Source organism: Phaenicophaeus curvirostris, chromosome 1, assembly GCF_032191515.1.
Source record: "Phaenicophaeus curvirostris isolate KB17595 chromosome 1, BPBGC_Pcur_1.0, whole genome shotgun sequence".
Lineage (NCBI taxonomy): Eukaryota > Metazoa > Chordata > Aves > Cuculiformes > Cuculidae > Phaenicophaeus > Phaenicophaeus curvirostris.
Window position 1 is genome coordinate 32,708,335 of NC_091392.1, and position 20,626 is coordinate 32,728,960.

At 41.3% G+C, this 20,626-nt stretch overlaps 1 long non-coding RNA gene across 2 annotated transcripts in view; it reads left to right on the forward strand.

The window, feature by feature from the left end:
* Positions 1–20,626, forward strand: part of LOC138716595 (uncharacterized) — a 73,684-nt gene that overhangs the window by 42,624 nt on the left and 10,434 nt on the right. For both annotated transcript variants that reach the window (XR_011336689.1, XR_011336688.1), the window contains exon 2: positions 14,568–14,647. This is a non-coding gene — a long non-coding RNA (uncharacterized lncRNA). The remainder of the gene's footprint in view (positions 1–14,567; positions 14,648–20,626) is intronic.

A 20,626-nucleotide genomic window follows, 5' to 3' on the forward strand; every position in this document is an offset into this window, starting at 1 on the left:
TCCTGGCAATACTTCTCTGCTGTGATGGTTTCTCCAGGATTCAAGAAGTTGTACTGGATTATTCCTATTCCCCACCACTAAATAGGGATCATAACCTTCTTCTGATGCAGCTTCATTTTGGGGAAATATTTTGGTGCTTTGCCTTGGTCCAGCCACTGTGTGAAATGCTGTGAGCTGTCATATAGAATTCATTTTTTGCCATATGTCATAATATGATCAAAAAATGGATCATTTTTGCTCTGCAAAAGACGCACAAAGAAGACTTTGTACCAACAATTATTTTTTTCATTTTTGTTCAGCTCATGGGGCTAATTTGTCATCCTTTTTTTGATTGTAAATTGACTGTCTATTGCAGGACGTCCATGACCCTCTTTATTTTCAAAGCTCCTGTTTCCATTATGAACTTTTTGGAACCTGTGACAAGCTTTAAATCATTGATGGTCCCCTGACCAAATGCTTGGTTGATATCACTGGCAGTTTCTACTGTTTTATGTCCCTTTCTGAACTCATACAACAGAACTTCTCAAATTTGCTTTTCTCCCCATCTTTAATTTTGCAGTGTAATGTACAAATGAATAAGCAGTGAAAACAACACCATTAGAATTAATAAGTAGAGCAAAATTTGAACTTTAAATGTACACAGTTAAATGAATGTTTAAACCAAAATATGCTGCTTACCATGACAATAACAGCAATTATTTTCTCACTAACTAATGACATGGTGAAAATGTATGGCTAAAAAAATGTGTGTGGTGGGGAGGGGAGCTGAACCTTGGCACGTCCCTTTCCATATCCAGACCTCTCTGAGCTCTCTCAGAGTTTGATGTGTGTGAGGAAGACAAAACATGGCCCAGGGAGGGAAAACCATGAAAGCATGTGGAGCTGTGGGTCGATAAATAATTTAACTGTTCTGCAGAAGAGACTCATGTGATCAAAGTATAATTTAGTCTGGAAGGGACATCTGGAGCCACTCTGCCCAAAACAATGTTAGCTCCAAAGTTACATTAAATTGCTCAGGGCTTTGTTCAACTGTTTCTGGATATTGCCAAGGGTGGAGATTGTGCAGCCTTTCTGGGCATCTTTTCCAATGTATGACCACTCTTATGGGGAAGGGTGTTTTTTTTAAATCTAACTGGATTTTATTTTATTCTGAATCTTGCCTAAATGTATCCATCCTAATGAGAATTGTCTAATTTACCTCTGTAATGAAGAGAAAGGAAAACCACCTCCTGACATCTTTTTGAATGGGACTGAACATCTTCAAGATGTACCTCCGAAACAGAGGCAGCCCATAGAAGATGGAGAAATGGTGATAAGGCACTTGTAGGTAGTCAAAGTCAGGTGAGGAGAATCCTGTCTGGTCTGACAAAGAAACCTCTGTGTGTTCTTTGGGTGACCTCTCATGAAGAGTATTATTAGAGTAACTTCTCACTGAGTATAAAGGACTCTAGCTAGTTATCATGATTTACATCCAGCTGGCAGCTAAGCACCACACAGCCACTTGCTCACTCTTCTCCTGGTGGGATGAGGGAGAGAATCAGGAGGGCAAAAAACTCAGGAGTTAATAAAAAGGCAGTTTAGTAGGTAAAGCAAAAGCTGCATGTGCAAGAAAAGCAAAACAAGGAATTAATTTACTACTTCCTATTGACAGGCAGGTGTTCAGCCATCTCCAGGAAAGCAAGGTTCCATCACATATAATGGTTACCCAGGAAGACAAAACTCAATTGCTGTTCGGCTTCTCCTCTTGGCTGTCTGACTCTGAAACATTTAGTTCTTGGAAAGTGAGCAGTTAGTGAGTTTACTCCACAAAATAAATATGCATTTTGGTAGTCTGGATCTTTTTTGACTAGACATTTTTAATGAGATAATTATTTCATTATACAGACCATTCGTTACTCACTGATGCTAGAAATGGCTCATTCTGTGGGTAGGTGCCATAGATATTAGTATTCTTTTGGAATAGTATTAATACTCTTTTTTTCCTATTTCATAATGCTTAATTATATTTTATATATTATATTCCATGCTGTATGCATGTTGCAAATGTGGGTTTTTTTGGTTGCCATTTGTTGATTCATTGATGTAGTGCTCAGCTGCAGAACTTACCATCCCTGACACTGATTCTCACTGACTGAGAAGTTTTTTATACCTGTTGTAGAGTTGACAAGGCAGCTTGTAAATTTATTTCAGAAGCAAACATCATACAAGAACATACAGAACAAGTTTTTGAAATTGGTTTCTTTGGCGATCTGAATCTACTTATGCAATGGCAGAAGTAGTCTAGACAAAAGCTTCCACACTGCAAATTTTGAGGGAAAGATATTCGTCTGGTTTTCACTTCTGGGTTAATGTGCTAGTTTATACAGCTTTGCTTCTGAAGTTCATAGAATCATAGAGTCATAGAATCATAGAATCCGAGAATAGTTTGGGTTGGAAGGGACCTAAAAGCCCATGAAGTTCCAACCCCCCTGCCATGGGCAGGGACACCTCCCACCAGACTGGGCTGCCCAAGGCCCCATCCAACCTGGCCTTGAACACCTCCAGGGATGGAGCATCCACAGCTTCCCTGGGCAACCCGTGCCAGCGCCTCACTACTCTCATGGTGAAGAAATGCTTCCTTATATCAAGCCTAAATTTGCCCCTCTCCAGTTTATACCCATTTCCCCTCATCCTGTCACCACAAGCCTTTCTGAATAGCCCCTCTACAGTTTTCTTGTAGCCCTTTCAGGTACTGAAAGGCTTCTCTGAGCCTTCTCTTTTCCAGGCTGAACAAGCCCAACTCTCTCAGCCTGTCAAGTTATTTGGGATTGTTTTGTTTTATGGTTATGTTGATCAAAATAATATGTTTTTACTATTCTCTTAGGTACCAAGGAGTTTAATTAAACAGCAACAAGGAAAATTAAAACAAAGCAAATCTGGACTTGATAGGCCAGACACATTTGTGTTGGGAAGAGAAGGATGAATTGCAGATCTTTTCCGTCACAGGGCTCTGAGGAAGGCTACATGGTGTTTACACAAACAGCTGTCATTAAAGCTTCCCCTTCTGGAGGCAGCATCTGTTCCCAGATTGTTTTCTGTGTTCAGCCTGCCAAATTAATACAACAAACACATCCGCTGCTCACAGCTGCCATGGTCCTGGCACCAAGTTGGGAAGGCAAGTGAAGGGAGCATGGCTGACATCCTATACTTGGACATCTCCTTCAGACACGAATCCTTGTTGCAAGTGCACAGATGGGAGAGCATGTGCCTCTCCCTCTGTCCTTCTGGCTCAGCCTCTTCAGTTTCAGGCTTTCCCCCAGCCTGGACATACCTGTCCTCAACCACATGCCCACGATCCTTCCATTTACTGCAGGTCCTTTCTCCAATCTTGCAATTTTACCTTTGTTCAAGCTCTCTCAGTCTTTCCTGAGCCTTCCCAATTGAATTCCCCATCCTTTTACCTAAGTCCCACAATTCCATTTTCTGTTGTTCCCAAAGCAATTTTTACCTCATTTGGGGTTGTACCCAAACCAATATTTAGTAAGAGCAAAACAGGAACTGGCAGAAGTAAAGGACTCTGGTAATTTTAAATTATTTTTGCAGATAAGCCGGTTATTAACTGCTTGTTCAGACTGGTCTGTTGAAACATAAACCCAGTAGGAATTCCTTTAGGATAAACATATATTTTATGGTTTTTATTAATTTTATCTAACGTAAAAAAAATCTAATGTAGTGCAGATACAGACCTACTGCGGGCTTTCACGTCATCTGATTTTCCAAAGGAAACAGTCAGGTTTCATCAGCATTGCAGTGCAAAACTTCCAAAGGAAAAACCTAGCACTGGGATTTGTTGTGTGGTCACATGGTTTCCATTTGTGCCACTCTGTAGAACCATGGAATCATAGAATAGTTTGGGTTGGAATGGACCTGTAGGTCATCTTGTCCAACCCTCCTGCAGTGAGCAGGGACAACTTCCAGGTCTTTGATAATTTTTGTGACCCTTTCGTGGACCTACTGCAACAGGTCCATGTCACTCCTCTACTGAGGGCTCCAGAGCTGGGTACAGTATTCCAGGAGTGGTCTCACCAGAGCCGATTGGAGGAGTAGGATCGACTCCCTCAGTCTGCTGGCCACACTTCTTTTGATGCAGCCCAGGATACAGTTGGCCTTCCAGGCTGCAGTCACACATTGCTGGCTTATGTCCAGCTTCTCATCCACCAGGACCCCCAGTTCCTTCTCTGCAGGGCTGATACTAATCTCTTCATCTCCTAGCCTGTATTGATATTGACGGTTGCCCCAACCATGTACCTTGCACTTGGGCTTGTTAAACCTCATGGGGTTTTCACAAACCCACTTCTCCAGCTTGTCCCTCTGGATGTCATCCCATTCCTCAGGTGTGTCAACCTCAACCCTCAGCCTGGTGTCATCCACAAACTTGCTGATCCACTCGATCCCATCGTCTATGCCATTGATGAAGATATTAACCAGTGCTGGTACCAATACAGAACCCTGAGGGATAGCACTTGCCACTGATCTCCATCTGGACATTGAGCCATTTATGACTAACCTCAGAGTGTGACCATACAGCTAATTTCTCATCTAGTAAATCATTCACCCATCAAATCCATATCTCTCCAATTTAGAGAGACGGATGTTGTGGGGGACCATGTCAAAGGCTTTACTACTGTCCAGATAGATGACAACCAAGGGTCTTCCCTTGTCCACTGATGTACTCACTTCTTCATAGGTCACTAGGTTGGTGAGGCAGGATTCATCCTTGGTGAAGCCAAGCTGGTTCTCTCAAATCACCCCGTCCTCCATGTGCCTTAGCATAGCTTCCAGGAGGATCTGTTTTCCATGATCTTCCCAGGCACAGAGGTGAGGCTGCCAGGTTGGTAGTTCCCAGGGTCTTCCTTTCTACCTTTTAAAAAATACGTGCCATGTTACTATTTTTCTAGTCACTAGGGACTTCTCCTGACTGCCATGACTTCTTCAGGAAATGACAGAACCATGATTGGAAGTCATGAGATATTGTACAAAGATACACGTGAGGCAATTAATATTCAAACTTCCAAGATGATTGTATATTTTTAAGATGATGTTAATTTAAAGAATAGCTTGACTTGAATATTAAAACAATGTTCAAAACTTCTATTTAAGTAAAAGTTCCAATCTAGAAGACAGAGCAATTTCAAAATCCTTTATTTTTTCTCAGGGAATAGTTTTGAAAAGCGTAAACCCTACCTATCTCTTTCGGATCCGAAGATATGTAAGACTCAACATTTCTCAGGCTTTTGAAAGTCTTCCTTTAAAACTACATAAGCAGGAACTAATGAACTATCCCCCACTTGCTCTGCTGGTAAGAGACAATGTTGAAGTACGCCATCACTTTTGCCAAAACACCTTAGAGGAGGGCAGTTTCTTCAAATTATTTGGCTCATCTCAATTCCTTGTCCCCAAAACTTTGGAGTAGGTGCAGTTAAAATTTCTCATCACATGACCTGCAATTCCAGGAATCAGATAGGAATTTCACAGAGATTTTATTGGACCTTGGTGTCTGTTAATCCTGTCCAAAGCCCTCTGGTGCTTTACATTTTCTTATGAGGCTCTCCACTTATGCAATAGTGTGTGCTGTCAGCAGAGACACAGCTGTAGTGATGCTCTTTAAATAGAAGCACTTTCTTGCTTTGGTGTGGAGCTTGCGGCTCACGTCTTCTTTCATCAGTCGTTTTGCCACTCTAAACCTTAGGGCAGTTTTGTATATAAAGGAATGATATGTGCTTGATATTTTAATTACTTCATTGGCCATGAAGTTCTTCTTCAGCAGAAACAAAACTAGTATCAACTGCTTGAAAGTGATGATGGCAAGATTGGAATAGCTCTGTAGTGCTTAGGTGTCTGAGAAAAATCCCTGTCAGTCCAACACTAATGATATTCAGAGATAAGGTTTGTAATCTGCTGTCTGTGGCTCTATGGCAGCCTACCAACAGACTTTACTGAAAAATGAGTGGAGAAAAAAGATGTACTTGTTTTTAATGAGGGGAATTCTTGATGTAAATAACCATTTTTATACTAACCAGTGGGGCTTCTGACTTCCAACACAAAAGTGTGTGCAGTGCCTGATGTAAAATCATTACGTAGCCATAGTATGGCTAATGTAGATGGTATTCTAAAGTCTGTAATGACCACGTCTTAACAGTCCATTCATCAGGCTCAAAATGCTTTTGCTATTAGGCCAATAAGTGATTCTTGACTACAGAAAAACATCTTGGGTGATATAAATCTAAATTAAGATGAACAGTGAATAACTATTGAGTTTGTATGCATAAATCCCAGGTAGCTACCAAGAATATAAAATATTTATATTATGTAAAGATATGTTTTTATCACTTTATTCCATTTCCAATTCCATGTTCTTTTATTTTCCTGCTTTATTCTATGAAATCTTTTGACTGTTGCTTGGTCAATTAAATAAACAATGTACATAACCTTGCAAAATAATAAAGGGTTTGTGTCTGGCCTAACTTTTTAAGGACTTGTACCTCTTGCCATAGGTAGTATTTTATTTTATATGTGCCTTCAAATCACTCTTTTCAGTCCTAAACCTCTCAGAAAAAAAGAGTAATCTTCTAAAGAGGAAATTTACTGGAAATATTTAATAGCTATTGGGGCTCTGTGCAAAAGCATCCCACTGACAGTACTCTCTGTGCATTTCTCTGTAATGATACTCCTCCTCTTTCCACTCTTCCTACTTGTTTGTCACAAGTAGTAACATTGACAGAAAAAAAAATTATGTGAAAAATCCATGCTTTAAAAATCCTGTGCTGTCAAAGGATTTCCTCTTGTTTTCTTGATGATCTGTTATGAGTAGCTTTAAGAAGTCAATTTCTTGTGCAAGATCATCTAAAAATTTTTAATTTTCATGATCACTATATTACTGGGACTAATGTCCAACATGATGCTATTGCTTCAGGGAAGAAATAAATTACCCTCTTCTCCCAGGTGACAGGGGACAGGACAAGGGGCAATGGCCTCAAGCTGCCCTGGATGCTGGGAAAATAATTTCACAGAAAGCGTCAAATTTCACAGAAAGGGAACAGGCTGCCCAGGTAGGTGGTTGAGTCACCATCCCTGGAGGTGTTTAAGAGACAGGTGGACGAGGTGCTGAGGGGCATGGTTTAGTGATTGATAGGAATGGTTGCACTCGATGATCCAGTGGGTCTTTTCCAACCACGTGATTCTATGATTCTATGATTCTGTGATCTGCACAAGAGCCCTCAACTCCTAACCTCACTTGCCCACTTGCTGCTAAACTCCTGCTCAGCTCACGCTAGTGTATGTTATCCCACAGCAATGAGCTCCTTCATATCCTAAATGTCTTCTCTCCCAGGGATGTTCTCCCCCTTTCAGCCTCTTCTGCTGCCTTTCCTGTCCTGCCTCTTGCTTCTTCGTCAGGCAGACTCCAGCAGCCATGGAAAGCGGGCACTTTCTGAGCTGAGAGATGTGGGTAGCTGAGGCACTACCAACACAGGAAGGAAGGAAGGAAGGAAGGAAGGAAGGAAGGAAGGAAGGAAGGAAGGAAGGAAGGAAGGAGGGAAGGAAGGAAGGAGGGAAGGAGGGAAGGAAGGAAGGAGGGAAGGAGGGAAGGAAGGAAGGAAGGAAGGAAGGAAGGAAGGAAGGAAGGAAGGAGGGAGGGAAGGAAGGAGGGAAGGAAGGAGGGAAGGAAGGAAGGAAGGAAGGAAGGAAGGAAGGAAGGAAGGAGGGAAGGAAGGAAGGAAGGAAGGAAGGAAGGAAGGAAGGAAGGAGGGAAGGAAGGAAAGAGGGAAGGAGGGAAGGAGGGAAGGAAGGAAGGAAGGAAGGAAGGAAGGAAGGAAGGAGGGAGGGAAGGAAGGAGGGAGGGAGGGAAGGAAGGAAGGAAGGAAGGAAGGAAGGAAGGAAGGAAGGAAGGAAGGAAGGAAGGAAGGAAGGAAGGAGGGAAGGAGGGAAGGAAGGAAGGAGGGAAGGAAGGAAGGAAGGAAGGAAGGAAGGAAGGAAGGAAGGAAGGAAGGAAGGAAGGAAGGAAGGAAGGAAGGAAAGGCAAGCTTCTTTCGCTTACTTACGTGGTAGTGGGTATGTCCTCTGTATTGGGTCACCTCCTCCAGCACAGGGCTGCAGAAGGTCATGTTTTTTTTTCTAATGTGATTTAAAGGATGGAAAATACATAGATAAATCTTAAGTCCCGGAAAACAACACAAATACGAGGAAACTACTAGTTCCATGTGTTGCTTTTAAGGGCCTGAAGAAAATTCCAAGGGGTCTTTAATTCAGGACTATTTTGACTAGGCTAGATCACATGGTCACATTGATTTGGACAGTCTGTACAAAGCTCATTTTAATGTGAAAGCTCTTCTGTGTAGAGTTTCCCTTCCCGTCTTGTTTTTTTCAAGATATTCTTTGCTTCTACTTCCTTTGTAATGTTCTAATTTGCAAGGCACACTCAGTTTCATTCTTGGTCTCTGTAATTTAATATCCTTGTGTGACCTGCCAGTAATAGAAAGAAATTATTGCTTCTTTAAACTTACTTTTTCTTGGCTATTGGAAATGTAGACACTTGTAGCTTTAGCAATGCAACTTTGGTGTATAAATGAAAGTGTCTCAGGGCAAACTCACCCCACACTTTGGGCTTCCACATGCCGTGAAGAAACTATAGAAACTAATAATTGTTGAACCATCCTCAGAACTACTGCAAACACTAGACAAGTAGTTTATGACAACCCATTGTCAACTGAGATTACCAGATGATGTGGTCCCGTGTACAATGTGGTAGTTCTCAGATTGGGATTTTCCAGTCCAGGTTATTCTGCCATTGAATAAGTGGTGGGATCATCCCCCAGTTCCTGTTCTGTTTTACCATAAAGGTGTCACACAGGGGACCCAGTGGCTTGACTTTAGCAGAAGGTCTTTTCCTAGCTTGAGTAGAACACATCCCTATTTCTTTAGTAAAACTGCATTCATCACTATTCTTCTGTTGACACTGTGCTTGAGATAATGAAATCGTTGCTCGGATGAGTCATCACTGAACAAATGAATGAAAAATGCACTTTAATATGGGACCTAGTTTGAGCACAGTGGGTATAAATACTATATATTGTTTAAGGTCACTTTACCTTGTTAAGAATAATTTTCCTACTGTGTTCTTCGCAGTTATCTTGTAAATTTAAGTAATTATTTTTCTTTTATATTTCTTAGGAAATAACATTGCATTTTTTTATTCCTATTTGATTATTGCATAATTGAAATCTGAGACTTACACTAAAATACAGTCTAAATGACCAAAATTTTCTCAGATTGATGGCCTTTGTCCTGAACTCACTACCATTTGCGTCTTTACTTCCCCAAACTATATATGATAACAGAAGTTTCAGAGTATACATTACAGAGCTTAAGTTAGCCAGAAAATAAGCTCTTATACGTCTCCTATAAATTTGATGGGGAAGACTCAAGGAGCTTTTTTAGTTAATTATGACTTTTTTCTCTTTGCAATTCAACAGTATATGAGTTATTAGCAACCTTTTAGGCAATATGTTTCTTCATAAACCTCTTGGAGGAATACATATTTGAATGATATCATGACTTTAGCCATCTAAGGATCAATAAGGGAAATCACTCTGAATCTTAATTACTAGTTGATTAACAAAATAAAATATTACAGAGTCATTAAACTGTTGAGATTGAGCTTATATGCTGGCACTGTTAAAGGGTATTGCACTCAATGATGCGTAAATTCTTCTGCTATCTTCTGTTCCAAATTATGAACCCTGAAGTCAGTGACTGAGGAATCTTTTCTTATGATGCTGTTATTAAAAGCTTACAAACATGGACATCTAAGCAAGTATTTCAACTACTTATGATAATACTTACAAGTATGAAAGGATGTCTAAAACATGTCCTTATATGTCGAAAATATCCTCTCTGTGACTTGGTCATTATTGGCTCTCTTTGAGAAAACACTCTTATTCCTCAGCACAATTTAATTTTTTTCAGTATCAAGAATGCTTCTGAAGTACAGTAAATGAAACATCTTTGAAAAATTAAACTGTTTATAGACAGGGCAAGAGGTATCTATGCTCTGAATGGGGAGACTGTGTAATATATCCCAAAGCACACTATTTTGAGCTCCATCGAGTAGTGCTAAGAGGGGGTTGCAGCCCTTCTCCCATTTCTGAATTGCATGCAAAACTCCAAATTCAAGGGAAAAATATCAGTCACAGGAAGTGTAAATTGTCATTTGGAAGACTACAACGAATGGCAGGAACATAAACATGATTTGAAAAGGTGGTTTAATTGCTACTCTTCAGACCTTCATCTGTGCCATGCAATAAAACAGCGTTTTCACTCTGAGGTTGCTTAGCTTCTTGACATTGATATTCCACTGATGTTTCTTCAGTGCATGCTTAACAATGGCACAGTTAAGCAATGCTGAGCTACTTGTTTTCTAGCTTTTGAGCAAACTTGATTGAGATTCAGAAAGAAATCATCATTCTGCTTTTTATCCTCCCTCTGATAACAGCCTAAAACTCTCTCAGGATTGTCTAGTGTATCAAGCTCCACACAAAATGCAAAAGCAGTAATTGCAGTCTTCAGCAGTGGGAGGGGTGTTTGCCTCCTAAATACCCTGAGAAAGAAGAAGACCCAGCTTTGACACTCTGGTCAAAGACATTTTTGCAGGAAAGTGTTGCATTAACAGATGGTAGATGAGCTAGGATATAAAATCTAGTTTCTTTGAATGAAATGCACAGTCAGGGAAATCTAGGGCCTGTGATGTTAAGTTACTAGCAAGACAGATGTCTTAAAAACTCTCCCCCAATAACTACCTATGTTAAGAGGCTTATGTTAGTGGTTATTCTATTACAGAGCTGCATGGTTTCATGGACAGTCTCAAGTCTTTGAGTAATCCAGCCAAGGAAAAAAGACCTTTAAGCACAGAGTGGAGAGTGTATGGTTTCCAGTTCTAGAATAATTTGTACAGTTGGGAACTCTCCTACAAAGACGCAGGATCAGACCTTCTCCACAAACAAAATAAAACAGATTTTCACAGGTTTCACAGATTCTGGATGAGTATTGAGCTCCTTTTTGCTGCTGCACACAGCACAAACACAGTCAAGTTTCCTGCCTCTGGGACCACTGGAGGGGTCAGTTCACCAATGGCATAAGGGACGAGCCTCATCCAGGAGAAAGCACCTTCCTGACCACCGTGCCTCCCAAAGAGATTCCCCTTCAGGTTTAGCGCAGTTTTTGAGTAAGCTCTAGAAAGCCCAATTAGTTATATCAATTGCATTGTCGCATATAGATCTGAAGTGTCTACCTTCAAAACACGATTTTGGTATCGAACTGTCAATGAGACTCCCAAGCTCCTCTTTTCAGAAGGATTTGTCTGTTGATTAGTTAGATAGAACCCTCTACAGCACAGTGCTTTGTGTATCCCCTCTGAGACATCCACTTGTCTTAGGCTCTGGAGGACTGGAGGGCTATGGCCCTTCCACCAAGAATAGAGGGCTGAAAGTCAGGTGCTGTGAAAACTGAGCTTTGATCTTGAGATTTGCCATTTTGGAGAGGAACTAGGAGATATCACTGACACAGTGAGAGTGTTTATGCTTGGCTCGAGCAAAATTAGGGTGAAGACTTGCTTCCGTTTTGAGAATCAGTCAACCTCTACCCATTAATGTTAGCTGGAGAGTTTACATTAAAACATCCCAGTGGAGCATTCAAAGAATTGTCAGGGTTATCCTTGGTAATCTTCATCTCCAAAGTGCTTTACAAACATTAAAGTACTTTAAACATTAAGTACTTTATTGACCCAGTTCTCTCACAGTGCAATTGGTAAAGCTAATAGTCACTATATATTTATTGTAATAACATTTTCTTATATTTTATTTTTCATTATGCTGTTTTAACAAATTTATTAAGTGACCTCAGAGAACTTTTTGTTGTGCTTTGTTCACGCTTCTGATGTGATAATATTGTTCAAATTTATTATCAATCACTTGTGCAAATGCATGGTGGGAAATGATAAAAGACTGAAAGAAATTCTGTATATTAGCAGGTAAGCTGTGAGGGACCAAAAAGGAAGGCCCTTATCCGGGCATGAAATAACTTAAATTCCATGAGTTGAAAAGCTCCTTATTATTTTCCCAAGCCTCATTCCAGGTGAAAGTTAGTAACAGAGCTACTTTACAAAATGCCATGTTTAGAAAACAGATTTGAGAAAAGTGCAAAACCGACAAATGTTCTCCTTTGAGATTTTCCATGTTTGAAGTTTTTTTATATCAAAAAGAACTTTTCATTATAAAATCTAAGCTAGCCAAACATTACAAAAATAAAAGAAAGAAAATTACTGAATCCAAAATATATTTTTGAGGAGAAGGGTGCCGTCATAAGGTTTTGGTGGATTCTACCATTTTACTCCAGTTTGTGACAGGAGATAGGTTTAAAACTTGCAAAAAAATTCTGGGACAGATAAGCCTTTTTGTCATCTCCTGCTCAGCTGACCCATCATGATATATTAGTCTCATTGGTGTTGTTCAATCCTAGAGATGGTAGGAAAGTCAAATCTTAAAAAGTTCTAGAGAAAAAAATTAAAATAACTGTAAAAATTAAGACAATGAAAATGAGATATGCTATATATTTTTATAGAACCTAACCTTTTAAAATGTGTTTGAATCAACTGAAATAACATTTTTGTTATTTATCATTGTGTTTTATCTTTGTGAATTTACATAAAATCCTGCTTTAGCAAATTTGGTTTTGAGTTGCAAGTTGGTACAGAATATGGTCCATTAACTCTATGTGACGTTGATTTTTCAGAGGTTTTTGATTGTATTTTTCCTAATAATTTGCTAATGGTTTGCAGAGGTTTTCTGCAATTTTTCATGTGCCTAAGCACATAAACATATAAAAAACTTGTCCTTTCTCTTCTCTTAAGTTCCATTATATTCTTTTCTTCTACTCTTTGAGCTCCTGAAAAATCTGAGATGAGTTTTGTTGGAAATGTCAGGTCTTGATTCATCCTATAGTTCTCTTCAAATGTTTGAGGTCTTAGAGAAGAACTAGCAGCAAAGCTGTAGATACTTAGACAAAATTGTTCCCTTCTTCATCCTTCTGCTGTCATTCTTCAATTTCTTCTGGGGATGTAAATCATAAATTTATGGATAAACTAATATCTCAACTTCACATACAAAGCGGGATGTTTATTAAGACTTTGGGGATGCTTTCAATGAGGTTTCTGTTGCTGCTTTAGGATCACCTTAGGACTAATTCTTATCTAGGCAAACCAAAAGCATTTCAGGCTTTGTGGCTAAAAGATAGAACTTGGTGCTGATAGTATTGGATCATGCTGTATGAACATTGCTCATGCAGAAGTGGATGTCAAGATGTAAAATAAAGGCTGAGTAAATATTTGTGCTTTTCTCAGTTTGCCAGACAAACTAGATGAAGGTAGTAGGAGGGGAAGAGGAGAAATTTAGATCAAACCACATGTTTGAACCTCTTAAGGATTTTGTCTAGAGGGAAAGATTGAAAAGATGAGGTTTGTGTTTAATGTGTTGTCTGGAGAGTGCTGGAGGAAAGCATCACTGGCTGCTGCCCCCCCCTTGCATCCCTCATAGCCAGGGTGCCCTGGGTGAGCTCAGTAGGCTGAGGGATTGGGACTACCTCAGTCTCAGGCACAACTCAGAGACCTGCTGGCTCTCACTGTCTGAAAGACACTCAACCCTTCATAGACTTTCATCTGAAGTCAGGTTGAAGTTTTCCTGTTCATTTATTCTCCTTGTATTTTTCAACTGAGTGTAACTAAGTGAAAATCCCTGTATTGATGACCAAGGTGTTGTCCTACCTGCACTCCCCACCAGGCCAGAAAGGGACCATTGCTGTGTTTGTGAAGATGATACTGTGTAGTACAGAACAGGTCCAGAAGACACTGAGAACACCCAGACCCAGAATTATCTTTGTTTAAACAACTCTCCTCAGAGACATGAGATGTGGTTTCTAAGTCCTCAAATGCAGACACAGTCTGTAAACGCTGAGCAAGTGGCCTAACTATTTAGCCATGAAGACAATCTCTGGACCTGTCTGAAAAAGTTTTTGAGCTAAAGCTAATTGATAAATTTGACCTACTCTTGTAAATGGCGGCAACATCATCAAAGCACATCTTTAGTGTATGTGCTAGAAATAAATCACTCAGCTTTAGGCTCACACCTTTTGTCCTTTACTGCCTTCAGCAGTGTAATTGCTTTGGGGCAACAAGCACCACTTCACCTAGCCATGAGAAAAAGTGCTCTGTGTACATTGTGCTGGCATAAATAATAAGGTTGTCTTTATAAAATACCCTTTGATAGGGCAGAGACCTGCACACTACATAGAAGTGCAGCTCCTGAGGAGAAATACAAGTTCGGTTAGAAATCAAAATGAGTCCTGAACAGAGATGAAAGCTGCTGTCTTCTTCCTCTGAGTCCCCAAGCTCTCCAGAGAGGATGAGTAATGTTTTTGTTCCAGCAGGATGCTGTGCATATCATCTCTCACATATTCTGTTCTTTTGTTTCTGCATCATACAGGCAGAACAAGGAGAAGTGAGAGTGGGAGGACAACTTAAATGAATGGTTTGGAGACACTAGTCATCATGTCTGAAGTAATGGTAAAATTATCATATTTGCTGCACCAAACTTAAATATTGGGGTCAGAAAAGGATGGCAAACTTCCCTGTTCCTTCCTGTGGTTAGCTTCTTTCCTATGGGTAGATCTAAGTTGTGTGTGATGAGGCACAAGAAACCATAACTATATAGTAAAACCATCAGCTAAACTAGTGATTTCAGTACATACATTAACCCTTTGTATCCTGGACACACTCTCAGATCTGTTAAAGCATTTCTGCTACAGGCAGTAATACCTCAAAGGTCTCAATAAAATTCTTCATAATGTATATCCTGCTTCCCTATAAGGAAATTGCTGCATCAGTCAATATTACTCAATAACTAGAGTAACAGCAGTATAAATGAGAAACATTTCTTTTCTTTAGAATGATTTTCCAGGCCTGTTATATCTTTTTAAAAACCCCAAAACATTTGACTAAATTACAAGAACCCATCAGTTTGTTGCAAAATGAAACCCGTGCGTTAATATAAAAGAGAACTCACTCCTTTATATTTAATAAACCTTTGTCATAGGCAGTGAATGTCAGTGGAAAAAAAACAAAACTGATACATGGAAAAGAAAAAAAAAACACTGGCAAACTGCAAGATAAGTTAGCTGTATGTGTATAAACACATTAGGTTATTTTTTCTGTTTGCCTCTGTGTATAAATATTATAATAGGGCATGATTTGTTTTCCCAGTCTTTGTCTACAGCTAAGAAGATAGAAGTTCTGTATCTTGTATGGCAACAGAAAGCTGTGTTTCTACTGGATAATTTCCATGAAAACTCCTGCTGTTGTCGCCACATGTTCAAGCCCAGTACGTGAAAAAGCCATTGGCTAATTACAGCCCTGTCAAGTCCTGTTCTGCTCAGAGCAAAGTCCATCTATGTGTGATGCAGTGGTTTAAACCCCTGCAGCTGCTGTCATCTTGTATTTGAGAGTTCCTGCTGTTGCAGCAGGAAACTGTGGGGTTTACTTGAGGAAAAACTTACTTCTTGTAATGTTTTCAAAAATTGTTTAAAAAAAGTCTTGCACTGCTAAGGACCAGATTTGAATCATATTTGGTCTCGTTTAATCCAGTGAAGTAAATAATACCCACCTTCCTAAAGTGTTTATTTATTAAAAGATAGATAGCTACAATAGCAAGTTAGACATGAGCCTTACCTGCTTCTACCACTGTATCTTTCTGCCTGGCTCCAACCCCACAAATATGAAATTCCTAGGGGCTTGTCCACACATTGCATAACCTATCCCTTCATTCAGTGCTTTCAGAAACTTTATTCAAACTCAAAACCAAAGTGACAATTTTCCTGCTATTTAAGCACCAGAACTCTTCTGCCATTGTAGTGTCCTTCCATTTCCAGTATTTTCTCTGTTTGACAAGTGGACAAGCAGTTTCACTGCTTTTGTATTATTCAATACTATCCTTCATGGAAATACTGCAGTATTTATAGGACATATGAAAAACCACTGTCATGGAAAAGACAAATGGTTCTTGTGATTCTCCTGAATTTGGAAAATGATAGTTTCAGGGAACTGAATGTCTTTGTTCAGGGATTTCCTTAGGGTAAAAAAAACCAAAATAACCAAAAGATATTGCAAATTCTGCCTCTCCTTTAGTCTTGGGCACTAATGTTAGCCCTTCTCCTTAATTACGTTTGCTGCCCAGGATCTTTGCTCTTACAGAGATGCTACAACTAGAAGAAGATGATTCAACTTAATTTTCAATTAAAAAAAGAAGAGATGATAGTACATTTCCTACAATATGTATTTCCTTCCTTGTCTAGCTCTCTCCTAGGAAACTGACCCATTAGCCTCATTCTATACCTATAGGAGAATTACCTTATCACCATAGAATCATAGAATAGCTTGGGTTGGAAGGGACCTTAAAGATCATCTAGTTCCAACCCCCCTGCCATGGGCAGGGACACCTCCCGCAAGACCAGGCTGCCCAAGGCCCCATCCAACCTGGCCTTGAACACCTCCAGGGATCCTCCTGGCCTTGAACAGCTTCCCTGGGCAACCTGTGCCAGTGCCTCACCACTCTCATGGTGAAGAAATTCTTCCTCATGTCTAGCCTAAATCTGCCCCTCTCCTGTTTATACCCATTCTCCCTCATCCTATCACCACAAGCCTTTACGAATAGTCCCTCTCCAGCTTTCTTGTTGGCCCCTTTCAGGTACTGGAAGGTCGCTATAAGGTCTCCTCTGAGCCTTCTCTTCTCCAAGCCCAACTCTCTCAGCCTGTCCTCATATGGGAGGTGCTTCAGCCCTCTGATCATCTTTGCAGCCCTCCTCTTGACCTGTTCTAACAGCTTCATATCCTTCTTATGTTGAGGATTCCGTAACTGGACACACCTCCAGATGAGGTCTCACAAGAGAGGAATAGAGGGGCAGAATCACCCCTGACACACTTCTTCTGATGCAGCCCAGGACACAGTTGTCCTTATGGCCTGTGGGCGCACATTAGTGGCTCAAATGACCTGATTTAGTCACAGGCAGTGCAAGCAGGGACATGTGACTTGGGAAGTGTATAGGGACACTGCCTGGCTGTGCAGGGATGAGGTCAGGAAGACCATGGTGCAGCTGGAGCTGAACTTGGCAAGGGAAGTCATCATTGCTATAATAAATAAACTCAACTCTCTCATTCTTTCCTACTTTTTTAGACTAATGTCTATGATTGCACTTCTCTGGAATCTCCTGTTTATTTACAAATGTGTTGAAGGTGTGGTGCCCAAATTTGTCACGTTTCTGGTCTTGCCTTGCTAACATTGAGTAAAGCAAAATGGTTATTTAATCTCTTTCACAGTAAAAAAGAATGTGAGTGTAAAACTGAAAGGGTAAGATTTCAGAATGTATCCAGTGGAGCCTGAGGTCAGGTGCCAAGGGGAGCTGCTCATGAGCTGGCTCTATTCACAACAGAGCAGCTGGTCTCATTGTTTTCCTGATGCAGGGGAAGTCCTGGGTAGTGGAGAAAGCTGTCAAGGTGTGCGCACTGCCATAGAAATGCCATTCCCAGGTACATAGAAATCTGCCTGGGGACCCCTACCAGCCAGAAGCTCTGCAAAGAGCACAGGGAAACAAGTTGTAGTGTGGCAGCCAGTGTTTGGCACTGCAGCTTGTGTGGAAAGGCGCACAGGAAAGGTGGAGTTACCCTGCCAGCTCAAGAAGTGAGTTCATTTGGTCATCACCTTCTCAGAAGGAGCTTAGCTATGATATCCATGTGGCAGAAAGTTCTGTCCTCTGTGCTCACCAGAATGGATGTGGCAACCCAGACAGAGCTCGTACAAAAATATGCAGATATCAAGGTCTCAGGCTGCAGACAGTGCCAGAGCTTTTCATTGGTGATGGATGGCAGCAGTGGGAACAGTGAATGACCTGCTCAGCATGGTGACAGAACTACAAGAGGAAGTAGAAAGGTTGAAGAGCATCAGGGAGTCTGAAGAAGAGATAGACTGGTGGAGCCATGCTGTGCCTTTCCTGAGTCAGAAATATGAACAGCTGGGATCCTGTATCCTACCCCTCCAAGCTGAAGGTAGTAGCTCAAAGGAAAAGAATGAATGGAGGCAAGTCCATGGGGCGACAGACAAACCCCATTCTTGCCCACCTCACCTTCCCTGGTGCCTCTGTACAATGGATATGAGACTCTGGGTGTGGGAGGACAGTCAATGCATGATATGGATAAAGGTCCATCTACACCAGAAGTACTTCCAAAGTCATAAAGGCTTATGCCCCATATCACAACCACTTCCATGAAGAAAAAGTGGGTTATAGCTGCAGATGACTCCCTTCTGAGGGGAAGAGGGCGTCCAATATACCAAACAGACTCTCCCCTTAGGAAAGTCTACAGCGTCCCTCAGGCCCAGGTTAAGGACATAACTAGGAAACTTTTAGCCTGTTATGGCCTTCAGAAAATTACTGCTCTTCCATGTGTGTGGCAATGAAATAGTTCAAAGGTGATCAAAAGAAACTTCAGGACCTTGGGATAGTTGGTAAGGGAATCTAGAGCACGGGTTATTTTTTCCTCTCTTCTTCCAGCTCTAAGCAGCAACATTGGAAGAAACAGATGGTCCCAGTCTACTAATACATAGCATCATTCATGGAGTGACAACCACAGTTTATGGGTTTTTGACAATGGGATGGCCTACACAGCACCAGGCTTGCTTGTGTCAGGTGGGATTCACTTTTCTCAGAGGGGGAAGAAAGTCTTTGCTCATGAGCTAGTAAGGTTCATTGACAGAGCTTTAAACTAGGCTTAATGGGGGGAAGGATAATAGCAGACTGTGACAAGCTCTGGGATGACACACCAAAGCTAGAGGGATGGGGTGCTAACGAGAGCCCTCAGCCTGTTGCTTTGAGGCATGCTGGCTACACTGCAGCATACTTGAAGTCTTCGGAGATGAGCCAGGGGCTACTGAGGTAATAGGAGTCAAAAGGGAAACACCAGTGAAATACTTCAAATGAATTAAGGGGTGTTCCTTAGAGAAGGTGACAAGGCCAACAGCCCAGCTGGAAGTATCTCTACACCAATGCATGCAGCACGGGCAAGAAACAAAAGGAGATGAAAGCCACCATACTGCTAGAAAGCTACAACCTAGTTACCCTTACTGAAACCTGGCTGGACAAATGCCATGACTAGAGTGCAGTTATCAGTCACTATGGGATGTTTAGAAGGGACTGGGGAGGAGGGAGGGGTGGAGGCATTGCCTCTGCATCAAGAAATGGAGAGAACATGAAGATCTGTCTCTGAAGAATAGCCACAAGTGTGTTGAAAGCTTATGGAAAAGAATCAGAGACAACGGCAACAAAGGGAACCTTGTGGTTGGTGTCTATTACAGGCTGCCTGATCAAGGAGAGCCTATTGACAAAGCCATCTTACTTCAGCTACAGTAGACATCACACTCACAGGCTGTTGTCCTATTAAGGGACTTCATCAACCTCAACATTTCCTGGAAAAGCATCACAGTGAGCTGTAGGCAATCCACGAGACTCCTGGAATGCATTGAGGACAACTTCTTAAACCAGGTAATAGACAGTCCTACCAGAGGGGATATGATATTGGACCTGGTGGTGACCAATGCAAGTGAGCTAATTGGTGATGTCAGGGTTGGAGGCTTGGTCTGCAGTGGTCATGCACTGGTGTTCACAACCCTGAGCGATATGGGTCAGGTGAAGAGTAAAGTCAGGACCCTGAATTTTAGGAAAGCAAAATAACAGCTGTTCAAGGAGTTAGATAATAGGACCCCTCCTGGGAAAATGTCCTCAGGGTCAAGGTTGCAAAACAGAGCTGGCAGATCCTTAGGGACACTATCCATGCAGTGCAAGAGCTCTTGACCTCCAGGGGTAAGAAATCGGGAAAGGAAGGCAAGGACTGGCATGGCTGAATTCAAAATTGCTCGTCAAACTACAAGTTAAGAAGGAACTTGACAGGCAGTAGATATAGGGACAGGCATCCTGGGAAAAGTATAGGGATGCTTCCTGGTTGTGTGGGGATGGGGTCAGGAAGGCCAAGGTGTAGCTGGAGCTGATTTTAGCAAGGGACACAAAGAATAATGAGGGCTTCTACAGGCTTTTACAGCTGGAAATGGAAGGTCAAAGAAAGTGCCTCCTCCCCGTCCCCCGATGAGCAAGACGGGCAAACTCTTAACAGCAAAGAGAAAGCTGATGCTGACATACTCAACTTTTGCCTCAGTGTTCAGTCTCTTCACACAGCTTTCAAGCGTGACTTCATGAAGGGCTCACCTGACCAACTTAGTGGCCTTCTATGATGGAATGACTAAATCAGTGAACAAGGGAAGACCTACTGATGTCGTCTATCTGCACTTCCATAAGTCCTTTGACATGGTCCCCCACAATATCCTTCTCTCCAAATTGGAGACGTATGGATTTGTTGGGTGGACTGTCCAGTGCATGAAGAATTAGTTGGATGATTGCATCCAGAGGGTAGCGGTCAATGGTTCAGTGTCCAGATGGATTTTGGCAA